Below are 13,257 nucleotides of genomic sequence, written 5' to 3'. Positions count from 1 at the left end.
GGGAGGGAGACGCAAGAGGGAAGAGATATGGGAACATATGTATATGTATAACTGATTCACTTTGTTGTAAAGCAGAAACTAACACACCATTGTAAAGCAATTATACTCCAATAAAGATGTTAAAAAAAAAAAAACAGCTGTCACCACTCCCATAGTTCCCAAGAGACCCTCGCTCAACAAATAGCAAATGAAATAAATGCTTAAGGAAAAGAACAATTCAAAAGCTCTCATGTGGCAAAAACAATCCCTAACTTTGGAATCAAATGTGATTGAACCAGTTAGATATACGTGTGTATGTTTGCACCTACACACACTCACGCACACACACACTTCCACCTAAATACACACCAGCAAGGGGCTGGGGCATGTCAGCCACTTAAAAGTCCACTACATTTGGTGTTAAATAGTGAACGACAAATAATATGGCAAAGCTATTCCATCTAAATCCCCAGAGAGTATTTTTATTGTAAAGTAATTTATCCCCTTAAAATAAGCAAATATCTCCTTTAGGAACTGTAGACACTCTAAGTAAAATACAGAAAACAGTATAAGCACAGCTTTCAAAGTATGACAAAAGCCAGGTGCTTTTTTCAAAAAGGTCATCCAACATCCAAACCGAACACATCTTTGTTGTCCGCTTGTGAGTGATAACAATACTGTAATCAGTTTTACATTTCATACCCACCTCAATGTGAGGTGCTTCCAAACAAAGGCCAGAATCCTCAGGGCCACCACAGGAGCAAAAACAATCCACACTCAAATGACAGGGAAACTATTTATGTGGCAACATGTGATTTCTTATTTATAGAGCTCTGTTAATTATTTTGCATATAAGCAGTGTTGAACCAGGCCTGCGGAGTTTGAGTACACATGGGCTGGGTGGAGTAATTGGTGGGGCAGAGAAAGGTCAGCCAAACCCCACAAAAAACAATTAAAATTTCCACAGACAGTCCACAAAACAGGTGATATTTAGGCAACTGAAAGTTCATTTAGAGGTGTAGAGGTGTCTTGCTCAAAAAAAAAAAAAAGTTCTTTCCACAGGTTATCAAAAATTCACAGCAGTTGGGACCCCACCACACACACACACATCCACCATATACTGAGGGTCTGTGGGTGAAAGACAACAAAATAGAAGAAGGATGGAGGGAGAAGAAAGGAAAGAACGTGAGTGAAAGGGATGACCAGTAGGAACTCAGAAGTGAGAACAACGTGAAAAACGGGAATTAAATATACGACTGTACGGTTATCATCTCAGAGAAACCAAGAGTTAGTCTAAGTTACAAGTAACAATGTTATCACTCCAAGCCTACAGCCCATCTTCTGGATCGGATCCATATTATGAAGAAATCAAAAAATAGTTAATTCACAATGCAGTGAAATGTTTCAGCCATAGATAACCAAATTAATTATAATCCACTAAAAATCAAATTGTATCATTTTTAAAGATTGGGCTATTATGCAGATAACGGGCAGCTTTAGGTTTAAAACAAGCTAAAAATGATCTTGTTTCCCTTAATTCTATCAGCATGGGCCCAGCTAGGCCAAGACTGATGGCTTTCACAGCTAATAGAACAGGTGCGATCATAAATACATGAAAATGATCTGGAGACAGAATAATCCATGTTCTCTGTTTAAGCTAGTCATGGGATTTCCGATAAGTGGGTGAAACATTCACACTTCTTACAAGAAAGTCATGGCAAATACATAGTACACAAAACCATCTTTGTTCTGGGATTTATTTATTTAATATAACACAGAACGTATTCAGGGCTTCCTGATACTAGAACACCTACCTTTATTAATGAGGAGCTACCGGTTTTCTGACCAAGTTGTCAGTGTCCAAAAGCACTATTCAAACAGTCCATCTTATAGCAAAAAGGCATGATACATGCACACACATACAAGTACCATCTTGGACACACTTGTATTCAAATTTCTGGTGCAAATGGAAATAATCAGGGAACGGGGAGGGTGTAAACTAGTGAGAATAAAGATGGATGCTCTAGAAAATTCCTGAGACAATATCCCAGGGTGACCACGTCACACAAAAATCTTATCCACTTTATACATGGTCATTCCTGCTGACATTTACCTGGATTAAGATTTTTTTATTTACATAAAAGAAAGGAGACATAGATTTGTCCTAACAAGATCCTCTAATCACTAGATTATTTTCACAATTATGAGTAATCACTAAATAGCTTCCACTCAAGGAACAAAAAATAAAATAACAAAAGAAAGCCACAATCCCAACAACTTTATTAAGCATATTATAGTTATGAAAATAAAGGCTTTTTTGAGACCACAGGTTCCTAAAATACCCTTCATGGAACTCTGTACCAGTAATGGCTGGTAATTAAGTTAATTGTTACATCAGGTGAAAAAACACATCATTAGGGTATGCGAAAGTAAATACGTAAAAAAGAAAAGTCACCACACATACCATGAAACTTGGTATCTCTTGCAGCGTTCCATTTCTGACTTGGATTCCTAACTCACTACATGAGGGTGGTGTCCCGTCGGGAGCTGGAAGGGAGGAGGCTGGTGCCAGGAGAGCGTCGGGGCAAACTGGCCAACTCGCACCCACCACTCAGGCACGGGACCTCAGGCAAGCTCACTAACGTGCTTCCCTTTCTGTGAGACAAATGTCCTTCAAAAAAGGTAATCTGTGTAAGACACCTAACGCAGTGCTTAGCACACGTGAACAATCAGTGAGTGGTGGCCTGAGACATGTAAGCGTCCTCCCTCATAAACAGAGATAACAGACTTTGTTCACGCCAAAAAAGACATCAATTTGCAACATCTGATTTAAAAATCCGAGTTATGCACTGTCCGCTCCTACTGACAAGACTCCGGTTCTCTGGGGACCAGAGATGAGGGTGGATCACATCCATTAGACGTGGCCTGCATCCCTGCAAGGCCTGGAGAAGGTCAGACACGCACTCCACTTGGAATAAAAGCACTCTATATAAAAGACCTAAGATTGATTGCCTTGTAAGTGATTGGTGGCGACTTAAACATGATCGCCATCATCCTGGTTAGTAATAGGAAGCTTTGAGAGAGGTCACTCTTGCAGAGACACTGAAGAGGTTATTCCTGGAACCTCATGTAGAATATTTTTCCCAGAAACAACACAAGAACTAACAGCATCGTCTCTTGACCAAAACGATTAAGATTTCAGATAAGCCGTACCATATCCAGCCTCCTGATTCTAAAGGATGCTGTTCCGGGGCTTCCCTGGTGGCGCAGTGGTTAAGAATCCGCCTGCCAATGCAGGGAACATGGGTTCGAGCCCTGGTCCGGGAAGATCCCACATGCTGCGGGGCAACTGAGCCCACGCGCCACAACTGCTGAGCCTGCGCTCTACAGCCTGCGAGCCACAACTACTGAGCTCGCGCGTCTAGAGCCCATGCTCCCCAACAAGAGAAGCCACCTCAACGAGAAGCCCGCACACCGCAACGAAGAGTAGCCCCCACTCGCCACAACTAGAGAAAGGCCGCGCGCAGCAACGAAGACCCAACTCAGCCAAAAAAAAAAAAAAATTTCTTAATAAATAAAGGATGTTGTTCATCTTCCACGAGAAACAAAAAAAATTCAAACATACAGAAAACAGAGTTGTACAGCGAACACCCATATATTCATCCCCTAGATGACAGATTCGATCTTAAATGCAAAGTTTAGGGGCAGCCAGCTAAGAAAACGTGCAGCATAAGCCTCCACCCGTTACAACCACATGCAAGGGAAATTCGTCCGATTTCCTCACGGACTTGGAACAGGCCGCTGGGGGGGCGCTGCCCACTGCCCACACTCCCGAGGGCACCCAGGACTCCACAGAGTTCCTGCTGATGATCTCACAGGAGAAGACGGGATCCCCATCACGCTTCAGAAGAAAGCAGCTCGGTGGTTCAGTTCACTTGTGATGGTGAAAATGTGTCGGGAAGCCAAGATTCTAGGGCTCGTGATGAGTTTCTGATCATTTGAAGTCTCCTCATCTATACAGAGAAGCTAATGTCACTTCCCTAGAAAATATTTTCAAAGGACTAAAAAAAGGTCAATATGAAAGCAGCTAAAAGCTACAAGGCACCATGAGATGTATAACCTTTACTTCCTATCTTTGTTTCAAGGAATGCTAGTGTTCTAAATACTGCTCCCCACCCCACATCGTCTTTCAAGAATTAGTGATAGTGATCAAACCTGCCCTATGACCACAATGACACAGTCAGCCTGTGAGCTTTCCACCTGTGGTAGGCACCCCCAACAGCAGATGCCCATCACCCGAGGAATGGCAGCCCATCCAAGGAACCTCTGCCCACATTCCTTCCCCAAGGCTTTGCTCCTCTGGATCCACGGGAGACAGACTATTGTACAACACTTTCAGAAAGCCTGTTTTACTTAGACACTTTTCATAAAGGGCAGATTTCATCTAGAATCCTATTTGTGTCAAATTCAACAAGTCATGAAGGAAACAGCAAAATCAAGGGTACTTTCTTCCCCGTGTCCCAGGCCAGATCTTCCTAATAACAGGAGAGAAATTCTAAAATACCAACAGCCATTAGAAAATCCTTTACTGGTATGATAGCTAAATAATAATTCGCCACCATCTAAAACAGGGAGGCAGAATTCTACTTCCTTTTCATATTAATTTATGTACAAGTAACAGAAATTCTCGAAGTCTGAACTCTGATATCAACAGCAAAATAACCCCAAGCGCTATTTCTCATTTGGCCCAGGTCAATGTTGTGCTTGGTGGGGGAAGCTTAGCCCCACCATTTGCAATAAGACTATATTCACTTGAGCTAAAAGCAAAATGAAACAACAAAACCCACCCAAACACCAAGGCTCAGGTTGACAGAATTTCCCTACAGGACAGGCACTGCAACAGTAACTTGCAAGCATGAGGTACATTATAATGCACCTTAGTAACATTAGTAACAAAGTTTCCACCCTGGCAAGTTGATACACTATTTCCCTGGGTTTAAGTAGGTGGTTGGTTTTTGGGGGGTTTTTTTTTTTAAGATTTTTTTTGAGGTGGACCGTTTTTAAAGTCTTTATTGAATTTGTTACAACATTGTTTCTGTTTTATGTTTTGGGTTTTTGGCCGGGATGCATGTGGGATCTTAACTCCCTGACCAGGGATTGAACCCGCATCCCCTGCATTGGAAGGCTAAGTCTTAACCACTGGACCGCCATGGAAGTCCCTAAATAGGTGCATTTTAATGACTTAAGTTTAATGGAATTGCACCCTTGCTTAAAGAGCTCCTTAAAGACTACTTTATATTACTAAATCTCAACAGCCTTCAAGCATCCATCACGTTCATCAAAACAAGAAAAAACAAAAGATGTTTCGAAGCCCAATGATGCTCACTTAAGCTATCCTGAAGTACAGCTCCACCTTAGTACTTGGTGTTACTCTTAAGTTGTTTTTACACATAACTGAAGCCATAATTTCTGTGATACCATTAAATTCACAGTGGGGGCAGGGGGGGCTTCAAACTATCTCTGGTTTTATTTTAAAAGAAGCAGCTTATGCAAGTCGATGAGAAAAAGATCCCACTCACTCACAAACCCACACGGCACTCAACTGACATAAGTGCCAGGGTGATCGTAAAGGATAAAAGCCCAGGACCTGTTACAGGTGTTGGGCGGGGGGCACAGAGCCCCGGGTCCACTGCCACGGTGAGCCCTGGCTCTGACCTGGCCTCTCAGAGCTGCCCAGGCTCACGCAATCCCACCTGTGTGGCCTGTTGGGTGGCATCCACGTGCACTTGTCTCGGGACAGGACACGGGGGTATGACGAGAGGGGTGCCAGCTCAGTCCCTCTCCACACACGCTGAGGGCAGGGGGACACACACCTCCAGGAGGACAATTCCCACAGTCACAGCGGTGGAGCTCTGTGTTTCGTCCTGAGGGCACTGTGGTGAGGGGACTGCAGGAGATGGTCAGGCCCCTCCTCCACGAAGCGCTGGAACGACTCTGATTGGAGGTCCACACATAGTCCTGAGATTCGATGATCACAGCCTAACAGGACGTCCTTCCCGGACACACCTGGACTTGAATCTGACCTAGGACACCTTTCCCCAACTTTTCTCTTGAAAAGTAAAGGGGCTGAAAAAAGGGATTCCAGGAATGTTGACACAAAGAGTCCACCAGAAAGGAAGTTTTATCTTAAAAAAAAAAAAAAAGAGGCATTGCAGCTCTGAAGCTATCCTAGCACAGGGTAAGTGCCCAGGTAGCATCTATTAAGAGGTGCACCCTCCAAGCACAGGAAAGTGAAACTGCTTTCCCGCACCCGGGCCTATGCCTCCTCTCCACTGCTTTTCTCCGAAGGCCACTGTAACTCAAATCACCTGGATAAACTAGGGGGCGGGAGGGCAGGGAACTCTGTCCCAGTGACAGCACCTCGGAGGGAAACTGCAGGGCTGGATATTTATGGAGCAGATACTGTGACTCTGCCTCGCTGATCCCACTACCATCCCAAAGGCAGAGTTCTTAACCCTATCTGACAGCCGAGGACACCAAGACTGGGAGAGCCTGGTGGCTTATCCGGGGTGATGCCACGACTGCAGAGCCCTAGACGGGCCCTCCCAACGTAGGAAAATCCATAGGAAGACTTCTCAGTGGACACTCACATGAGAATTCTCAAGATCTTCATACAAATCTCCAAACAGGATTTAGAAAAAGACCCAAAGAGGTTCAAGAAGCACAGAAGAAGGTCACGCACAATTTAAACATGGATTTTTGTGCTTTTAGTGTCCACTGCACCAAATCCAGCCCCTCAGACCGATGGCTCCAGAGTGAACCTGTCCTTCCTAAAGCATCTGGCCAACTCCAGATTTCACCCGTTCCTGTCCCCTGACAACATCAGGCTCTGCGACTGCTCTTATCCTTCTGTGAAGGTTTATAAGCTATGTTTTGTCAGGTATTGTGACACTGACATAACTGGATGTGCTTCTATTTGCAATAAAGCATGTAATCTCCATTTATACTACTTTATTCATAAAGACCCAGAATCTCCTGATAAGGTTAATGAGTAACACAGTTTACATTTCTGTTTTCATTTCAGGTAAACTGGCCAGGAAGCGCTTCCTTAGAGAGCTGGTCAGCTAGACCCACGCCACCTGCATCTTCACAGGGACATGACTCTGGGCTTGGCCAGCAAGGGGACAGGGCTCGATGTGGAGGTCTGTGTTCTTCCCGAGAGTGAAGCGGTCCAGACATGTGGCTCTGCCAACTCGAGGGAGTGGCAGGAACAAAGCCACGAAGGCGGATTAAGACCTGCCGCATGGAAACTGAGATGGGCCTCTCCCCACTAAAGCTTAACATGTTTTATAAACTCCTGACACATGGCAAGCTGCACTGGTAAGACACATGGTCAGAACACGAGAGACTCACTTTTCTGGTTTTAATTAGACACTCAGGACTGAGTGTCCAGCAGGGAACTGCCTTCCTCCTTGGCCAGAGGCTCAGACCTGAGGCTGGTGGGTGTGAAGCAGCCCACATTGAAGAGGGGACATATTTACATATGACTTTTTTAACTTCATAATTTTAAAATGTTAGAGTATTCCTCTAATTAAAAAAATAGAAGAATATGTGACTTGACTAACCAGATAATTCAGTAAAAAAAAAAAATTAATTGTGCATAATTGCGGACAAGTATCCAAGGAATTGCTCTTTCTGGTGCCGACAGAACTAGTTTGGATCTGGCCCGCAGTCTTCAATCTTTTCATGAGGACAAAGAAACAGTTTCCAACTTAATAAGCAAAAAAAAAAAAAAAAAGATTTAAAACCGGCAGCCCAGAAGAAAAAGATCTATTTAACCCACTATCAATCACAGAATCCCTCAGTCCTCACTGTCTTCGGTCATTTTTTCCCTGATTTTTCAAACCTATTGCACAAAGCATTTGGTAAACAGCCACCTCAATTTGTCTCGGCACAGAGAGCACATTTCATTCTCCACGATATTCAACAGCAACAAAACTAAAGAGCAACCTCCCCAGTCCGCCACCCCACAAAAGAAGGCTGCTTGTTGTCATGTTGACTTTTACAGCTCAATATCTTAGCCTTTCCCACTTTATTTGTCTTAAGGGCTTATGAACATTAACACCCCGTTGGGTCCTGAAGAAAGTGCCATATACGCACAAACCTGACTCCTATGTTCTTACCCCGCCAGCTGGGATTCTCAATTAGATTCTCCCCTTTGAGAGCGCTATTTATTATCAAGAACAAATGGATGCAACTGCTTCTTTCGAGACGTGACAAGGTTTTGACCCTCTCAGCAGAACAGAGCACTGGCAATGACAGTAGGTAACTTTTGTAGGGCGCACAAAAAGATCATGAAAGAAGGAAAATGAACATGGGCAACCTTGAAAGTAGAGGCATACAGATGGAGAGACCGGAGAACAGGAACAGTAAACAGTGGTCAGAGCCCAGCGCATCACCTGAGGTGCCTTCCGTGTACCAGGATAAACACTGATGTGCGAAACCAAGCCAATAACTGCAGGCGAGCATCTGCTTTTAGTAAGGTAACTGAGTAATTATGAGAATCTTAATATGACTAGGATTTGAACTGGTGAGTCAGTCTATATACATGACATCAAAATGAAGATTATACAATACATTCTCTTTGCAATTCAGAAGAATGCTACAACTCATCCCATAAATCACTGCTTTAAAAAAAAAATCAGCTCTAAAAAAAGAGACAACCCATTTGAAAAAGGCTGGGAGGAGGAAGGCAAAAAGTGACTCATAACATCCAACAGCTTGTAGCCTCCAAACCATAACAAGAATATAAAGCCAGTGGGCCCAGAATGAAACAAAATAGAGTCGTTGTTACAGCTGTGACCTCACAACATTCAGCTCTAAGCATGACTACAGCACCGCAAAGATCTTTTCAGCATTGGGATCAACCGTACACATCAGTGCCTTTAATGTGTGCCTTTAATTTCCTGGCTAAATTTGACATCTATATTTATTCATCAAGAAAAGAACATTCAAATTTAACTATTTTCATAACTCTGAAGAACTCTTAAAATTCAAGTCCACACATTTCACATCCCACACATATCAATGCTGCCATTTTGTACATATTTTTAATTCAGATAACAATCTTTTAGATTTATCAAGCCAAGTAGTCCATTTCATTCACCACAATACGTACAACTAGTGGGGGCAGCTTTGAGACGATGTGACAGAGTGAACAGGTTTTGTTAACAATGCTGAGGTCTGATCCCCGGTGGAGCGGCTCAGCTATTATTCCCTGAATCTGCTGACCCCTTCCCTCCTCCCCTCCCAATGACCACAAATTATCAACAAGACTCTAGAAGAAAGCATTTTTTCACACATTTGCTTTCCAGAGTCCACTATTTCCTTTCAATGAGAACATCTGGGTTGCATTAGAGACAGCAGGTCTCCTCTCCCCGACCCTGGAAGGTGGTCCCAGGCTTCAGTTTGGGTGGCCACCTCTGCAGCCACAGGGACCTCCAAGAAAAGCACAGGGGCTGATGGGGACAGAACTCATGTTCTAGAGCTAAGCGTATCTGCTATATTGTGCTGGCAGCCCTGAAAATGCCACACACCCCCAAATCTACAAACCTTCCAACTGGCCATCTCTTTAAGATTTTACTCTGGTGACAGGATTACGCCAGCTGCATGTGAATTGCTCATCTGCAATTAAAAAAATTACTGGTTCCTTGATCAACACAAAGAACTGATAGCATGCACCTCCTTCCTTGAGCAGTTTCACACTTACTAGAAAATGTTAAGTTGGACTCGATTACAGAACATAACTAATAGTTGCAGTAATTCGGTACCTTACAAACTGAGTAACTCCCATAAGCAAGAATTAGGAAGTTAGTAAGCACACTCACAATTTAAAAGCCACAAAGTAGAAAGCTAACGGACTTCTCTTCTGCAAACACCAAACAGTTTTCACAGGCTACATCACAAGGCAATTTCCCAAAGTCCTACCAAAATAAGAATTCAACCACTCCTGAAACAGTGGGATGATATCGTCTACAGTTGCAAGTCCAGGGTGTGTACAGCCCAGGACACAAGCCGTCAGTTAACACAGAAACTTACTGCTGAAGTTCAATTAACAACTGATTTTTTTTTTAATAAGACATGAGTCTGTCTTTATTGAGAAATTTTGTTTCCTCTCTGCTTTGCCAGTGTTTCCATTTAAAGTTTTTTCTTAAGCCAAATAATGTCTATTTACATATTAATGAAACCACTTGGGGGGTCCTCTGAAAGCCAAATAGAAAAATGCATGATTCCAAAAGGCAAGAATGAAGGGAAGGGACGGGAAGAAAAAAATGATTTAGGGAAAAGTGTTTGAAGAAAAGAGCCACCGCTACCCCACCTGGCACCCAGCAACCAGCCAGCTCACTGGTTTCCTCTCCGTTTCACATTGAGTCCCAAGAATTCACCAGACCGACAACCCCTGGCTTCACACCAAAGACTTTACCCAGACCTGTGGATTGGAGGCCATTACTGCCCATAGGAGGGGCAGCCACCACATCTCCCCACAGAAAGCTCCTGTTCTTTGCTGGCACCAGTTCTGCAGGGAGAGCAGCCCAGTTTTCCCCCAAGAGGGAAGCACTGGGTAGCAACAGACAGTGGAAAGAAAAGAGGAGGCAACCAGCAGGACACGAAAGTGAAAATCTGACTTCTGCAGCCAAGAAGTCAATCTGCAACCCTCTACCAAACAGTGACCCATAAAATAAAATAACCTAAGTGTCTGTAGTAGCACCAGCAGACAGTGCAAACCAAAACTGGACCAGCGTCTACTAATCTAGATAAGATATACACCCATTAACAGCTGGCTGGCCATACAGGAACTTTGAAAGAAGAGTCTACTCTTTTTTCAACCTACATTATGTGCTTAAAATGGAATTGTTTTCCCATGCTCCTTTGTAGGAACTGAGCACTGGAACGTCCACACGTTTCCACAGTATGTTCTGATATTTTAATAAAACGATGAAGACTAATTTAAAGAATTCTCTCCACATGAATCCTGATTGAAGATAAAATATGAAAGCAATATGCTTAAATAACTCGGCATTAAAAGCCGTTTTAACTTTTCACTTTGAAAGTGGCTATGTTGGGGGATTTTAACTTCTAAAATGTAAAGAGGCACAGATTTCTGATCCCTCCATTCTTTGGTTGCTATTAAGCAATACTGGAAAACAAGTTGATTCATCTAATTTAAGACAGTAAAACTACTCTACATAGTCACAAGACACAAAATTCCAAATGACCTTAAAGGGAGACCCAATCGACTCAGCATGGACAAAGCAAGTCAAAGATGACACAGCTAAAGCGGGGAGAGGCGGGCTGAGGCTGGGTGGCCAAAGCAACAACTCTCTGACTCTTACTCTTGGGTGATGCAGCCAGGCCTGGCAGAGTTGAGAGAGAGAGAAAAACAATAATGTGATTCCCATATGCAAACACACACCCCTTTCTCTGCCCAGACACTCCATAAGAAACTCATTAAACCCTTTTAAAAAATCTGTAGGGGGCTTCCTTAGTGGCGCAGTGGTTGAGAGTCTGCCTGCCAATGCAGGGGACGCGGGTTCGTGCCCCGGTCCGGGAAGATCCCACATGCCGCGGAGCGGCTGGGCCCGTGAGCCATGGCCACTGAGCCTGCATGTCCAGAGCCTGTGCTCCGCAACGGGAGAGGCCACAACAGTGAGAGGCCTCCGTACTGGAAAAAAAAAAGAAAAAAAAAAAAAATTCTGTAGGGACACAGAGAACTAGGCTGAGCACACCTTGGTCTAAAGTGGTTTGCCATCCCCTGGACAACAGGGACACATTCTAGGAGTGACTGATGGTGACAGGTGAGTGCAATCTAGCAGGTGAGTGTCCACGTCCACAAGCAGCCACTCCCACCAGGGGCCACACACTGTCCCAGGTGTGCAGAAGCAAATGTGAGCCCATCTCAGACTGACGGGGGAGGTGGAGGGCTCCTGGTGAGTTCAGACGGCTTCCCGCTTTGCCAACACAGGTAAGGTACTGACACTTAACATCAGTATAATACAGACATAGCAGAAGTGCTTGTCTGGAGAGAATGCATGAATGATACGGTGTTGTAAATAACACAACTGTGGTGCACAGCTACGGGGGCCTGTAAAGTGAGGGAGAAAAACCCATGTAAACATTGACAAAATCAAAGAACTTGGGCAAATATTTTCCAATGGGCACTTCATCCCTCCAAGCAATCTGTCCACACTGCACACCTTATCCACCAGTGTAGACCTAAGTACTGTTCGCCCAGCTGGGCACTGCACTGAGATACCAGCAACGCCCTCATCATCTCCAACCCTTCAGAACAGTGTCTGTTGAGCACAGAGTCCAGGAAACGGTCTCCTCCTATGGGACAGTTGAGCATTACAGAACCCTGCAGAACCCCAAATGTGAAACAGAAACATCGCCAGTCTGTGACATCTGAAAAGACACTTCACCCCAGGCCCCCACCTGTACCCCCTTCTTCGCCCTGAAAGTGTTAAAAAGGAAACCATACGGTCAACACCAGCTTCTCCCTGCTGATGAAAACTGGCACGAATGAATTTACTTTCTGGCTGCCAGCCCCACAAAACCGTTACACACACACACATACAAGTTCACCACTAAACTGCTCCAAATATAAATTCGAGACAAGCCGGCCTATCCCCACCCCACAGTGTATTAGTGGCCTTCCCAGGGTGAGCTGGGTGAATTCTAAATCCATATTAAACATTCAACATTTCGGAACTTCAGTGGGTTTGTTTTTTTTTTTAAGACATAGCAAAATCCTATCTAAAACTTATGACAGCTGAGCACATGATCCCACCATTAAGAGCAAATAAGAAACCGTATATAACACTCCATGAAATCACTGTGGCAAATCTGTCACAAATTCTAAGTATGGGACGATGGGAACGCGGCACAGACCCTGGCCTGAGGGAGGAGGTTTTCCAATTTCACCCAACCTTCGCATCCCAGCGGACGGGAACAATAGTAGTACTATCCCGGTCCAGCCAGGATGCCTCGGACACCGGCGGTCAAACCTCAAGTCCAAAGACAAGTTTCGCATTAGAACGAGGCCCGCGGAGCCTCAGGCCGCGCAACGCGGAACCGCCCCCGGCCCGGCCGCGGTGGGCAGCGCTCGGACGCGCACCAAGGACACGGCCCCGTCCGCCAGGCCGCGCGCGAGGCCGCCCCGGCCCCACGGCCCGTCCTGCGCCCCGGCTGCGCCCCGGGCCCCGCGGCCCCGTCCTGCGC

General features: G+C 44.7%; 1 protein-coding gene across 4 annotated transcripts in view; it reads right to left on the bottom strand.

The window, feature by feature from the left end:
* DIP2C (disco interacting protein 2 homolog C) overlaps window positions 1-13,257 on the bottom strand; it is a 340,053-nt gene that overhangs the window by 325,951 nt on the left and 845 nt on the right. The gene's annotated exons all lie outside the window — the stretch shown is intronic.

Source organism: Physeter macrocephalus, chromosome 11, assembly GCF_002837175.3.
Source record: "Physeter macrocephalus isolate SW-GA chromosome 11, ASM283717v5, whole genome shotgun sequence".
In the NCBI taxonomy this organism is placed as follows: Eukaryota; Metazoa; Chordata; class Mammalia; order Artiodactyla; family Physeteridae; genus Physeter; species Physeter macrocephalus.
Note: the sequence above shows the minus strand (reverse complement) of the source record. Positions and strands in the feature narration are given on the sequence as shown.